Source organism: Phyllobates terribilis, unplaced genomic scaffold, assembly GCF_046119375.1.
Source record: "Phyllobates terribilis strain yellow unplaced genomic scaffold, ASM4611937v1 Scaffold_5__5_contigs__length_657084704, whole genome shotgun sequence".
In the NCBI taxonomy this organism is placed as follows: domain Eukaryota; kingdom Metazoa; phylum Chordata; class Amphibia; order Anura; family Dendrobatidae; genus Phyllobates; species Phyllobates terribilis.
In genome coordinates, this window is record NW_027362765.1 from 653,563,542 (window position 1) to 653,576,415 (window position 12,874).

General features: G+C 43.1%; 6 non-coding genes across 6 annotated transcripts; all 6 read right to left on the reverse strand.

Annotated features, from left to right (window-relative positions):
- Positions 1–578: 578 nt before the first annotated feature.
- LOC141150458 (U2 spliceosomal RNA) lies at positions 579–769 on the reverse strand. The gene has a single exon (XR_012246656.1). It is a non-coding gene; the product is annotated as a U2 spliceosomal RNA (small nuclear RNA).
- A 1,114-nt stretch (positions 770–1,883) lies between these two features.
- LOC141149491 (U2 spliceosomal RNA) lies at positions 1,884–2,074 on the reverse strand. Its single transcript, XR_012245785.1, has one exon. It is a non-coding gene; the product is annotated as a U2 spliceosomal RNA (small nuclear RNA).
- Positions 2,075–3,192: 1,118 nt separating this feature from the next.
- On the reverse strand, positions 3,193–3,383 carry LOC141275170 (U2 spliceosomal RNA). The gene has a single exon (XR_012323420.1). It is a non-coding gene; the product is annotated as a U2 spliceosomal RNA (small nuclear RNA).
- Positions 3,384–4,498: 1,115 nt separating this feature from the next.
- Positions 4,499–4,689, reverse strand: LOC141149505 (U2 spliceosomal RNA). Its single transcript, XR_012245798.1, has one exon. It is a non-coding gene; the product is annotated as a U2 spliceosomal RNA (small nuclear RNA).
- A 1,118-nt stretch (positions 4,690–5,807) lies between these two features.
- Positions 5,808–5,996, reverse strand: LOC141150477 (U2 spliceosomal RNA). Its single transcript, XR_012246670.1, has one exon. It is a non-coding gene; the product is annotated as a U2 spliceosomal RNA (small nuclear RNA).
- Positions 5,997–12,543: 6,547 nt separating this feature from the next.
- Positions 12,544–12,734, reverse strand: LOC141275171 (U2 spliceosomal RNA). Its single transcript, XR_012323421.1, has one exon. It is a non-coding gene; the product is annotated as a U2 spliceosomal RNA (small nuclear RNA).
- Positions 12,735–12,874: the final 140 nt, after the last annotated feature.

Here is a 12,874-nt window from a genome sequence, read left to right on the forward strand (position 1 = left end):
AATCAACCAAACTTTTTGGGTTGGGTTCTCTTTTATAGTCTGCAGGCATTAAATGAAAGAAGTCAGTGTTCCAGCAGAAGGAGACAACGTTTCAGAAAAGGCATTGTAGCAAACCAAAAAAGAAATTTTAAGCGCAGCAGAGTAACCAGCGCACATACCTGTTAGCTCAGGTGAGTTTAAAAGGCTGCTGTTGATAACAAGGGCATTTGCTAAATAGATGGTGTGTGTGCAACAATATACTGAAAGGTCAATTATATTGTGCAGCTTATCTCACCACCTGTAGTTATTTAGGTGAAAGCTCCAAAATGCTTGCCTAATATGTCTGTTTATCCAAAAGGAAGTAAAAAGGGAGAGCTAGAAAGATAGCATTGCATCACATTACATGGCAATGCAATGCACAGTTGCTGAAGTTGAACCAAAATGAGCTTGTAATCTGGCTTCTGCAACTTTGAACATGAAAAATCCAATGAGGAGAAGAAAAGCAAAGCCAAAGAGTCCATCCCAAAATCCGACAAACAAGCAAAATGAACAAAAAACATTGAATTCAATTCTTTCTGATTTTAGAAACTGCATTAAAGAAGGGGTGCACTGGTCCTGGAGATACTGCAATACCAGGTCAATGCGTGGAGTGGACAGAGCAAGCTCTTTTTCCATCTCCCTGTTCTAAAAATCCATTTAATATATGGTCCCCAGATAGGGGACGTATCAGATATTAAACTGATAAGAACAGATACTACACTTGATCTTAGCCAAAAGGCCGAGAAGCGATAACCAGAATTGGTTTCAAACTACGGAGCCACCCAAGGATCCTGAAAAATCCATTTGTGGAGATGAGCTCCTGGACTCCCGTTAAGAAGACATGTTGTCAACCTCTAGATCCCTTACATGCCTGCACTTTTCGGCTTGCTGCTGCTGCAATCCACGCGTTTTAGATCTGCATAACTCCACCTCTTTAAACACAGCACCTTCACCCCTGCTGTTCCCACCCGCCTCAACACCGTTGGAAGGGAGGAGAACCAATTAAGGCGGGGGGTGGGGTGGAACGAGCAGCTGTCTACCCTTAGCAGGAGGGCTCCTGATTACATACCTCTCCTGCTGCTGCTGCTGCTGGCTGTCCAGCAGCAGACTGAAGGTGGCTGCTGCTGTGCACAGGTATATAAAGGCTCAGAGCCTATTATGACACGCGCAGCCAGCGTTCCATTGCCACATTCCATCTACTGCAGGCAGGATACCTGGCTGGCTGAATGTCGCTGAGAAGCTCACAGAGACCGCCATAAGCAACAGTTTAACAGAATGCCACAGACTAATCAACCAAACTTTTTGGGTTGGGTTCTCTTTTATAGTCTGCAGGCATTAAATGAAAGAAGTCAGTGTTCCAGCAGAAGGAGACAACGTTTCAGAAAAGGCATTGTAGCAAACCAAAAAAGAAATTTTAAGCGCAGCAGAGTAACCAGCGCACATACCTGTTAGCTCAGGTGAGTTTAAAAGGCTGCTGTTGATAACAAGGGCATTTGCTAAATAGATGGTGTGTGTGCAACAATATACTGAAAGGTCAATTATATTGTGCAGCTTATCTCACCACCTGTAGTTATTTAGGTGAAAGCTCCAAAATGCTTGCCTAATATGTCTGTTTATCCAAAAGGAAGTAAAAAGGGAGAGCTAGAAAGATAGCATTGCATCACATTACATGGCAATGCAATGCACAGTTGCTGAAGTTGAACCAAAATGAGCTTGTAATCTGGCTTCTGCAACTCTGAGCATGAAAAATCCAATGAGGAGAAGAAAAGCAAAGCCAAAGAGTCCATCCCAAAATCCGACAAACAAGCAAAATGAACAAAAAACATTGAATTCAATTCTTTCTGATTTTAGAAACTGCATTAAAGTAGGGGTGCACCGGTCCTGGAGATACTGCAATACCAGGTCAATGCGTGGAGTGGACAGAGCAAGCTCTTTTTCCATCTCCCTGTTCTAAAAATCCATTTAATATATGGTCCCCAGATAGGGGACGTATCAGATATTAAACTGATAAGAACAGATACTACACTTGATCTTAGCCAAAAGGCCGAGAAGCGATAACCAGAATTGGTTTCAAACTACGGAGCCACCCAAGGATCCTGAAAAGTCCATTTGTGGAGATGAGCTCCTGGACTCCCGTTAAGAAGACATGTTGTCAACCTCTAGATCCCTTACATGCCTGCACTTTTCGGCTTGCTGCTGCTGCAATCCACGCGTTTTAGATCTGCATAACTCCACCTCTTTAAACACAGCACCTTCACCCCCTGCTGTTCCCACCCGCCTCAACACCGTTGGAAGGGAGGAGAACCAATTAAGGCGGGGGGTGGGGTGGAACGAGCAGCTGTCTACCCTTAGCAGGAGGGCTCCTGATTACATACCTCTCCTGCTGCTGCTGCTGCTGCTGGCTGTCCAGCAGCAGACTGAAGGTGGCTGCTGCTGTGCACAGGTATATAAAGGCTCAGAGCCTATTATGACACGCGCAGCCAGCGTTCCATTGCCACATTCCATCTACTGCAGGCAGGATACCTGGCTGGCTGAATGTCGCTGAGAAGCTCACAGAGACCGCCATAAGCAACAGTTTAACAGAATGCCACAGACTAATCAACCAAACTTTTTGGGTTGGGTTCTCTTTTATAGTCTGCAGGCATTAAATGAAAGAAGTCAGTGTTCCAGCAGAAGGAGACAACGTTTCAGAAAAGGCATTGTAGCAAACCAAAAAAGAAATTTTAAGCGCAGCAGAGTAACCAGCGCACATACCTGTTAGCTCAGGTGAGTTTAAAAGGCTGCTGTTGATAACAAGGGCATTTGCTAAATAGATGGTGTGTGTGCAACAATATACTGAAAGGTCAATTATATTGTGCAGCTTATCTCCCCACCTGTAGTTATTTAGGTGAAAGCTCCAAAATGCTTGCCTAATATGTCTGTTTATCCAAAAGGAAGTAAAAAGGGAGAGCTAGAAAGATAGCATTGCATCACATTACATGGCAATGCAATGCACAGTTGCTGAAGTTGAACCAAAATGAGCTTGTAATCTGGCTTCTGCAACTTTGAACATGAAAAATCCAATGAGGAGAAGAAAAGCAAAGCCAAAGAGTCCATCCCAAAATCCGACAAACAAGCAAAATGAACAAAAAACATTGAATTCAATTCTTTCTGATTTTAGAAACTGCATTAAAGAAGGGGTGCACCGGTCCTGGAGATACTGCAATACCAGGTCAATGCGTGGAGTGGACAGAGCAAGCTCTTTTTCCATCTCCCTGTTCTAAAAATCCATTTAATATATGGTCCCCAGATAGGGGACGTATCAGATATTAAACTGATAAGAACAGATACTACACTTGATCTTAGCCAAAAGGCCGAGAAGCGATAACCAGAATTGGTTTCAAACTACGGAGCCACCCAAGGATCCTGAAAAGTCCATTTGTGGAGATGAGCTCCTGGACTCCCGTTAAGAAGACATGTTGTCAACCTCTAGATCCCTTACATGCCTGCACTTTTCGGCTTGCTGCTGCTGCAATCCACGCGTTTTAGATCTGCATAACTCCACCTCTTTAAACACAGCACCTTCACCCCCTGCTGTTCCCACCCGCCTCAACACCGTTGGAAGGGAGGAGAACCAATTAAGGCGGGGGGTGGGGTGGAACGAGCAGCTGTCTACCCTTAGCAGGAGGGCTCCTGATTACATACCTCTCCTGCTGCTGCTGCTGCTGGCTGTCCAGCAGCAGACTGAAGGTGGCTGCTGCTGTGCACAGGTATATAAAGGCTCAGAGCCTATTATGACACGCGCAGCCAGCGTTCCATTGCCACATTCCATCTACTGCAGGCAGGATACCTGGCTGGCTGAATGTCGCTGAGAAGCTCACAGAGACCGCCATAAGCAACAGTTTAACAGAATGCCACAGACTAATCAACCAAACTTTTTGGGTTGGGTTCTCTTTTATAGTCTGCAGGCATTAAATGAAAGAAGTCAGTGTTCCAGCAGAAGGAGACAACGTTTCAGAAAAGGCATTGTAGCAAACCAAAAAAGAAATTTTAAGCGCAGCAGAGTAACCAGCGCACATACCTGTTAGCTCAGGTGTGTTTAAAAGGCTGCTGTTGATAACAAGGGCATTTGCTAAATAGATGGTGTGTGTGCAACAATATACTGAAAGGTCAATTATATTGTGCAGCTTATCTCACCACCTGTAGTTATTTAGGTGAAAGCTCCAAAATGCTTGCCTAATATGTCTGTTTATCCAAAAGGAAGTAAAAAGGGAGAGCTAGAAAGATAGCATTGCATCACATTACATGGCAATGCAATGCACAGTTGCTGAAGTTGAACCAAAATGAGCTTGTAATCTGGCTTCTGCAACTTTGAACATGAAAAATCCAATGAGGAGAAGAAAAGCAAAGCCAAAGAGTCCATCCCAAAATCCGACAAACAAGCAAAATGAACAAAAAACATTGAATTCAATTCTTTCTGATTTTAGAAACTGCATTAAAGAAGGGGTGCACCGGTCCTGGAGATACTGCAATACCAGGTCAATGCGTGGAGTGGACAGAGCAAGCTCTTTTTCCATCTCCCTGTTCTAAAAATCCATTTAATATATAGTCCCCAGATAGGGAACGTATCAGATATTAAACTGATAAGAACAGATACTACACTTGATCTTAGCCAAAAGGCCGAGAAGCGATAACCAGAATTGGTTTCAAACTACGGAGCCACCCAAGGATCCTGAAAAGTCCATTTGTGGAGATGAGCTCCTGGACTCCCGTTAAGAAGACATGTTGTCAACCTCTAGATCCCTTACATGCCTGCACTTTTCGGCTTGCTGCTGCTGCAATCCACGCGTTTTAGATCTGCATAAATCCACCTCTTTAAACACAGCACCTTCACCCCCTGCTGTTCCCACCCGCCTCAACACCGTTGGAAGGGAGGAGAACCAATTAAGGCGGGGGGTGGGGTGGAACGAGCAGCTGTCTACCCTTAGCAGGAGGGCTCCTGATTACATACCTCTCCTGCTGCTGCTGCTGCTGCTGGCTGTCCAGCAGCAGACTGAAGGTGGCTGCTGCTGTGCACAGGTATATAAAGGCTCAGAGCCTATTATGACACGCGCAGCCAGCGTTCCATTGCCACATTCCATCTACTGCAGGCAGGATACCTGGCTGGCTGAATGTCGCTGAGAAGCTCACAGAGACCGCCATAAGCAACAGTTTAACAGAATGCCACAGACTAATCAACCAAACTTTTTGGGTTGGGTTCTCTTTTATAGTCTGCAGGCATTAAATGAAAGAAGTCAGTGTTCCAGCAGAAGGAGACAACGTTTCAGAAAAGGCATTGTAGCAAACCAAAAAAGAAATTTTAAGCGCAGCAGAGTAACCAGCGCACATACCTGTTAGCTCAGGTGAGTTTAAAAGGCTGCTGTTGATAACAAGGGCATTTGCTAAATAGATGGTGTGTGTGCAACAATATACTGAAAGGTCAATTATATTGTGCAGCTTATCTCACCACCTGTAGTTATTTAGGTGAAAGCTCCAAAATGCTTGCCTAATATGTCTGTTTATCCAAAAGGAAGTAAAAAGGGAGAGCTAGAAAGATAGCATTGCATCACATTACATGGCAATGCAATGCACAGTTGCTGAAGTTGAACCAAAATGAGCTTGTAATCTGGCTTCTGCAACTTTGAACATGAAAAATCCAATGAGGAGAAGAAAAGCAAAGCCAAAGAGTCCATCCCAAAATCCGACAAACAAGCAAAATGAACAAAAAACATTGAATTCAATTCTTTCTGATTTTAGAAACTGCATTAAAGAAGGGGTGCACCGGTCCTGGAGATACTGCAATACCAGGTCAATGCGTGGAGTGGACAGAGCAAGCTCTTTTTCCATCTCCCTGTTCTAAAAATCCATTTAATATATGGTCCCCAGATAGGGGACGTATCAGATATTAAACTGATAAGAACAGATAAGGTTTCAACGCAATTTTATTGATTCAAAAGTATATTTACAAAGGTTTTAAAAAAGAACATTTATAACATTACAATAAAATGATAAAACATGATAATAATCAATTCAAGTTTTTTGTAAAAACACAATTTACCATCATAAAACCATTGTAACAATTAAGAAAATCATAATTACAGATGTACTTGGGTTTATTTAATTACCACTAATTGTGTTCTATAATTGTACACACCACATAGAAGCCGCTTCTTTTGCTCCATACAGTTTTTTATCTCTGAGATAGTAAATATACATTTCACTTAAAGCAATTTTTATACAGTCTGTTGAATCAATATGATCATGTTTGAAGAGTAAAATATTTCTAACTTTCCACATGGCATTTTTAAAACAATTAATAATAATCCAGGCAACTCGGAATTGTTTAAAATTTGGACACTTAAAAAGACCATAAAAGACATAAAAGTGATTAAAATCTTTCAGGCCACATGCCCATTTTAAAAGTGGGCCTACCTTTCTCCAAACCTCCTGTGCAAAAGGACAATTCCAAAAGAGATGCAATACAGACTCACTTTCCCCGCATATATCTCTTGGACATTTGGCTCTCGCCACCAGCCCCCGCCTATGTTGAAACTCACGGGTAGGGAGGCACTGGTGGACGATAGCCCAGGCAAGGTCCTTGTGTACATTTGCAAGATATTTCCCGTACACATTTCGCCACACCGTTTTGGACCTTGCCTGTGAAAAATTGGAGACAGGAATTGTGTCCTCAGAGTGTCTGCAAGCAATAGATACCTTCCTTTGGTCCCCCAATATATCAGGCTCCAATTCCTGGAGACCTAAAAGTCTGACCGTTTTCTCAAGTATCACATACTGTTTAGGTGGGCACAGGAGCACAGGAGAACTTAAAGGTAGGCTAAACCACCTTTTAAAAATCATTCCTGCTGCATATTTTAAAAAATAACTAAAAATGCCATCAGATTTAAAAACCTTAAAACAGAAGCAGAAATACTTTATATGGAAAAAGGTAAAAAAATTGGGTACATCTTTACCTCCATTAGATTTACATTTGTACATCAGATCTCTTTTTAACTTTTCCATTTTTGAACCCCATGAAAACATAAAAACAATTCTTGTTACTTTCTTGATTTGTAAATTGGAAGGGGGAAACACCATTGCAACATACAACATAATGGGAATTAAAACAGCTTTAATAATTAAAATTTTACCTTCCATACTAAGGTTCCTTAAATTCCACAATGAGATCTTTTTTTCTATTTTATCCATTGCAGAGTCCCAGTTAGGGTCCCCCTCATTGGCTTGGTTAAAAATAATTCCTAAAATTTTTATGTGATTTTTCTGTATCACTATCCCAGGGGTCAAAGAGGAGTCCCATCCCCCCACATTAAAACAGTCACATTTATCTATATTTAATTTAAAACCTGAGGCTTCACAGAAAAATTGTGTGTTTCTCAATACCCTCCTCAGAGATGTGGAATCTGGACATAGTATGGTAACATCATCCATGTAACTTAGGGCTTTAAGTTGCATACCCCTACTCCCGGGAATAGGTACCCCTTTAATTACTTTATCTTTTCTCAGTATGGTTAATAGTGGTTCCATAACACAGATAAAGAGCAGTGGTGAGAGAGGGCACCCTTGTTTCACCCCTGATAATAGAGGAACCCCCTTCGTTAAAAACCCATTTACAGAAATTTGACTAAAACAAGAATGATATAAAAGCATAATGCGGGTTAAAATTTTCTCTGGAAACGCCATTTTTTTAAGAACCATAAAAAGAAATTCATGCGATACCCTGTCAAAAGCTTTTTCAAAGTCTAAGGATAAAATAGCAAGGTTTTGACTTCTCTCTTTTGAATACCATATGGTATCCCTAATTATGTTGAGGGACTCAGCTATGGTTCTTCCGGGAACACCACATACCTGGTTAGGGTGAATTAATTTGGCTATAAAGGGTTTTAAACGGACTGCAATAAGTTTAGCTAAAATTTTATAATCAAGGTTTAAAAGCGTAATAGGCCGCCAGTTTTTAAGTTGGCTCCTATCCCCTTTTTTATATATTAAAGATACCAGACCTCTCCTCCAAGATGGGGGTAATTTATTAGTATTAAAAGCTTCTTTAAACAATAAAAACATATCGTTCTTTAAAATTCCCCAAAAAGTCAGATAAAACTCAATCGGTAGACCGTCTTCCCCAGGGGCTTTCCCACTGGAGAAACTCTTAAAAATCTGTAAAAGTTCCTCACTGGTGAGATCCCTAGATAAAATACCCTGGTCTAAAATATCTAACTTAAAATCAAGGGAATTAATAGCATACTCTAAAAAGGATGGATCTATAACTTTAGTGTTAAAAAGAAGTTGATAAAAATTAAAAGCTTTTCCTAACATACCCTTAATATCATTTTCACCTTCAAGATTTAGGATTGCGTCCCTCCTCCCCATTACCTTTTTGAAGAAGAATCGGGAGCATTTCTCTCCTTCCTCCAGGTGCTGTACATGGGAGTTAAAAATTATTTGTTTTCCTTTTTCATTAAGAGCATTTTTTATTTCAGACTTAAGATTTGCAATATCATCATCCACATCAATACCAACTTCTTTTAGTTTAAAGAGTACTTGTAATCTCATATTAAAAACATAAAACCACTGCTTTTTCTTTTTTGCTTTCATTTTCCCTGCCTTAATAAAAAATAATTTAATCTTAGGTTTAATGCTCTCCCACCAATCCAGCATCGAGGCGCGGGGGTCTCTCTTTGATTGCCAGCACTGGTAGGCCTGCACAAACCTCTTTTGAATATCAATATCCTCTAGGAGAGTTGTATTTAATCTCCATGGGCCTCTTGAGGTATTTTGTTCCCCTGCTAACTCTAAAAACACAGATAAAACTTTATGATCAGAGAATAAATTAGATAAAAGAAAACATTTACAAGGTTTAAAGGCAGTAGAAGCAAATATGAAATCAATTCTAGAAGAAACTCTTCCATTGGACCATGTAACACCTGGATCCGCCGGCAAGAGTTCCTTCCAGCAGTCCTGTAATCTAAAATCATCAATTAAACTTTTCAACAAATAGGAGGTACGGTCTTTACGATTCACATCCCCACCCTGCCGGGATTCCCCATCACGTAAACAATTAAAATCTCCTCCCACTAGCAGGGGGGTTGACCCAACACAAAATAATGGCAATATTTCAAGTAAATCCGCCCTTTCCTGCTTCCCAGGAGGAGCGTACACATTTAATAAACGTAAAGAAAGTCCATTAAAAACAAGATGTATTAAAATAGCTCTGCCAGGTATAATTTCAGTCACAGATTGAATGATGGTAGAATGTCCACGGCAAAGTAGTCCAACTCCGGCAGCACGACAGTCATTAGCACCGGACCACACAGAAGCGCCCAGTTTCCAGTCTTCTTTTAAGTCCTTATAATTTAAATTACTCTGTATACCACATTCTTGTAGAAAGCAGAAATCAAAGTCCAATGTCTCTAAATAAGAAAATAAAGCAGCCCTACGTGTAGGGCTCTTTAGGGACCTCACATTTAGTGAGGAGATTTTAAGAGGAACAGACATTAAGAAGAATCAGGATCTGAAGATGGGAAGAAGTCAATACACGGCACCTCCTCCTCCGCATCTCCAGGGGTCAGGATTTGTTTAATATTACCGGGATCTGAAGCAGGCAAAAAGGCATCATCCACTTTTGGCTCCTCATCTGGACCTCGACATCCGTGTTTTCTTTGGATATCAGGTTGCTTTACGTCCTCCCGTTGTCTTTTCAGAGGCTGGGAGCTGTCCATCTTTTCCAAGTCCTGTGCATCTGCAGTCCTCATGGCGGTCTGGTCTATGGAACGGGTGTCATCCCTCTGGGTCGTCTTGTCCTCTGGTCTGGTCACGGAACTACTGCGACTTCTGGTTCGAGGACCAGGGCTCGACTGGGTCTTAGCCGGGTCCTTTTTACTTCGCGCCCTAGAGGTCTCTCTATCCGACACACTGGTTGATCGATTAAGGAGCGTACCCTTTTTGCCCTTACCCAAGATCACCGATGATGGTGTGGCGAATCTGGGTGCTTGCTTAATCGGGGTACTAGAGGTCTCCTCAGTTCCACATAATGCCGGTGGTGCATTCATGCTGGATGAGGACCCTTCCTCTTGACTCTGAGATACGGCAACATCTAGAGCCAGAACATCGATCAATTCCACAGAGAGCGAACCCTCGGTTAATCTTATGGAACCCCTACGACCGTCCTTCTGTGGAACTACCAGCGGGCCCTCTGGCGGAGCCGTTGAAGGATTTGTTCCGGACCCGTCAGCGTGCGCCAACCCAGGTCCAGGGGCAGGTGTAGTAATACTCCCTCCGAAGTATTCTTGGATAGTCAGTTGACCTGACTTAAACATGTCATATGTTTTTGACTTTTTGCTCGGACAATTCCTGAAGGCGTGACCTGCCTTCCCACATAGGTTACATACGATCTCAGAGCCCTTGTACAATTTTCTCGTGTATGCCCATATTCATGACAATTCCGGCATTGAAGGGGCATTCCTGGGTAGCGTAGGAATCCCCTGACATTACCAATGGCAAAATTAGCAGGCGGGTGGTGAAGACCACCAATGCCGCTCTGATCTGGATGGAACTTCACCAGGTATTTCCTCTTCCCATTCCAGAAGCGCTGGGAGTTGAGGATATCATGTGAGAAGCGCACTGACTTGCAGTAACGCTTCAAAAAGGTTTCGATATCGCCCTCAGAGACGAATGGGCTGTACATGAAGATCACCAAGGGTACTTCCTCTTCACCGTACAGGAAGTCAAAGCTCAGCCCGTTCAGTCTCTCATCGTCCTTGTCCGCAACCATCAGTGCTGCATGGATATTATCACAGCATGATTTAGCCATAAAGGAAATGGTATATCGCCCACGGAATTCCTGATCGTAAAGACACAGGATCTTATCTCGCTCCAGGTGGAAGAACCCAAAAAGAATCTCATGCACGATGTACTGCAGATTCTTCTCATGGCGCTGGCATTCATCCACCATGATTCTAATGGACTGTCGCAGTGGAGTCTCCCCCACCGCAAATCCAAAAGAAAAAGGCATTTTCGGCCCTCAGGGACTAAGCCCTCCCCCAATAGTAACAAGGGAATGAATCCCACAAAAGCAGGAACAAACCCAAGACCGAGGGAGGGGTACCCCAAGAACTTACACAGCCCACTAAGCGATAAAGCTCAGCAAAGGAAAACGCCCTTATTTCCTCGGGTCGCCCCGAAGACAAGACGCGATCGCTCCCCGTTGTCCGGGGACTAAGCCGACCTGCCAATAGCTGCAAGGGGGTGAAGCTCCCTCCGTTAAGAGAGAGCGATCCCCCAAGGCCAACAAGTCGGGTACCCCAGGCACCTCCTAGCCGAGACCAAGGCAGCAACCGTTAGATCACTGCACCTGATCTTAGCCAAAAGGCCGAGAAGCGATAACCAGAATTGGTTTCAAACTACGGAGCCACCCAAGGATCCTGAAAAGTCCATTTGTGGAGATGAGCTCCTGGACTCCCGTTAAGAAGACATGTTGTCAACCTCTAGATCCCTTACATGCCTGCACTTTTCGGCTTGCTGCTGCTGCAATCCACGCGTTTTAGATCTGCATAACTCCACCTCTTTAAACACAGCACCTTCACCCCCTGCTGTTCCCACCCGCCTCAACACCGTTGGAAGGGAGGAGAACCAATTAAGGCGGGGGGTGGGGTGGAACGAGCAGCTGTCTACCCTTAGCAGGAGGGCTCCTGATTACATACCTCTCCTGCTGCTGCTGCTGCTGGCTGTCCAGCAGCAGACTGAAGGTGGCTGCTGCTGTGCACAGGTATATAAAGGCTCAGAGCCTATTATGACACGCGCAGCCAGCGTTCTATTGCCACATTCCATCTACTGCAGGCAGGATACCTGGCTGGCTGAATGTCGCTGAGAAGCTCACAGAGACCGCCATAAGCAACAGTTTAACAGAATGCCACAGACTAATCAACCAAACTTTTTGGGTTGGGTTCTCTTTTATAGTCTGCAGGCATTAAATGAAAGAAGTCAGTGTTCCAGCAGAAGGAGACAACGTTTCAGAAAAGGCATTGTAGCAAACCAAAAAAGAAATTTTAAGCGCAGCAGAGTAACCAGCGCACATACCTGTTAGCTCAGGTGAGTTTAAAAGGCTGCTGTTGATAACAAGGGCATTTGCTAAATAGATGGTGTGTGTGCAACAATATACTGAAAGGTCAATTATATTGTGCAGCTTATCTCACCACCTGTAGTTATTTAGGTGAAAGCTCCAAAATGCTTGCCTAATATGTCTGTTTATCCAAAAGGAAGTAAAAAGGGAGAGCTAGAAAGATAGCATTGCATCACATTACATGGCAATGCAATGCACAGTTGCTGAAGTTGAACCAAAATGAGCTTGTAATCTGGCTTCTGCAACTTTGAACATGAAAAATCCAATGAGGAGAAGAAAAGCAAAGCCAAAGAGTCCATCCCAAAATCCGACAAACAAGCAAAATGAACAAAAAACATTGAATTCAATTCTTTCTGATTTTAGAAACTGCATTAAAGAAGGGGTGCACCGGTCCTGGAGATACTGCAATACCAGGTCAATGCGTGGAGTGGACAGAGCAAGCTCTTTTTCCATCTCCCTGTTCTAAAAATCCATTTAATATATGGTCCCCAGATAGGGGACGTATCAGATATTAAACTGATAAGAACAGATACTACACTTGATCTTAGCCAAAAGGCCGAGAAGCGATAACCAGAATTGGTTTCAAACTACGGAGCCACCCAAGGATCCTGAAAAGTCCATTTGTGGAGATGAGCTCCTGGACTCCCGTTAAGAAGACATGTTGTCAACCTCTAGATCCCTTACATGCCTGCACTTTTCGGCTTGCTG